Below are 1,706 nucleotides of genomic sequence, written 5' to 3'. Positions count from 1 at the left end.
TGTAAAAGTATTATTTTCATTAATAGTAGCCCAAAAATTACATACTTCACCTTTAGTTTAAGAATATGAAACCGTGATGCATTTTGTTTAATTTAATAAAAGGAAAAGAAAAGTAGTCAGCAGTGCTGGGAGAGAAGCTTAGCCAAATTGATACTGTAATAAATGCTAAAAGTGCCACTTTACCCAGTAGCCTTGGACACATTCATTCTCAGAAATCAGAAAAGCCAGTGTAGAAATCAAAGCATATACAGCCTTAAAGCACATCCCTTTAGCTTCAGTGCCATTACAACAGTGACTGTGAATCATTTATAGTGTCTAAAATGAATTTTGTTGTATGATATTAACTAAACTGCGTCCTTTTCTCTGTAATAATGTGCTAAGTTTATGTGTGTCCTCTGTATGTTAGTATTACATGTTTACAGGTTGAGGTCACATGTTTCAGATAAAGGTGATCACAGTGTGTTTGTGTTCTCTACTGTCAGAGCCAAAAAAAATACTTAATTTTTAATTCAGATTGTTCTGAATTGCCAATAAAAAAAAAATACAACAACTATTCTGTTGTGTGGATTCTGTGTTTTAAGCAGTAATTTCTAAATAAAATAGCTGCCGAGAACATGAAAAGTTCACAGTAGGTGCAATTTGACTGGTTAGCTTCAACTATATATAACTGTTGAAGTATATATATATGGTTGATCCTAACCCTATTCCTTCCCCTAATCCTACCCATAACTTATCCCTAAAATCAGAGGGGAAAGATAGGTGAATAACATTGATGTAGAAGCACCTGTTCCTGGATGCAACATAAACTTGACATAAACGTTAAACTTGTCCCTCAAATCTGATTGGTTGATTGGAATGTTGTTCCAGGATCAACAAAGATGTTGATCCAGGAACATGTCGTACTTGGTGAAATCATATATATATATATATTGTAATACAATATAATGACATTGTGCAGGCTGTGTTTTTCAGAGCCATTGAGATGAATGGCAATGCTAATACTGTAGGTCTCTCCAGTCCTCCTGGGTAAACAGTATAAGACAGATTCTCATTCTAGCATTTGATTGGCCAAAATATTGCATGTGTCCTTGAGTGCAAGATGAGACATTAATATTTTTAGTCCTTTTTTTTTTTTTTTATTAAAAATGCAGTTAAAATTTTACATTTTAAGAATTCTTCTATTTGAGTTAACATGAATTTGAACACTGGATGGCGCTAAAATAACGCTAAATGGTTTAATAAATACAATATAATAAAATAATAATGTATATTATTTTTATAGTTAAATTATTATTATATATAATAGCCTAAATATATAATATAATAATATTATAAGGAGGAAATAACTGTTATAAATACATAATAAATATTATTATTAGGCCTATAATGCTTTTGTACCTATATTCAAGACTATTTAGGGGAAAACATTACCATGCTAACCACTGCTATGGTCAAAATACAATAGTTACCACCACAGTTATTGTTACTACAACATGAGTCAAACATTGGTTACATATAAGTGTGAGGAAAAGGACACTGACCTGCACCGCTAATGTAAACAAATCCCTGTGTCAGCTGCTCGTTTTCTACGACCATTTTAATCGATTAATTATGGAAAGACCGAAGCCAAGCTCCTAAATAATGAATGATGTAGGTTTTAAAGCGTCTTGAATATTTTACGTCCTGTTTTATTAGTTCTCAGAGCC

Source organism: Megalobrama amblycephala, linkage group LG21 (assembly GCF_018812025.1).
Source record: "Megalobrama amblycephala isolate DHTTF-2021 linkage group LG21, ASM1881202v1, whole genome shotgun sequence".
In the NCBI taxonomy this organism is placed as follows: domain Eukaryota; kingdom Metazoa; phylum Chordata; class Actinopteri; order Cypriniformes; family Xenocyprididae; genus Megalobrama; species Megalobrama amblycephala.
The sequence above is the reverse complement of the archived record's forward strand: the minus strand, read 5'-3'. Positions refer to the sequence as shown.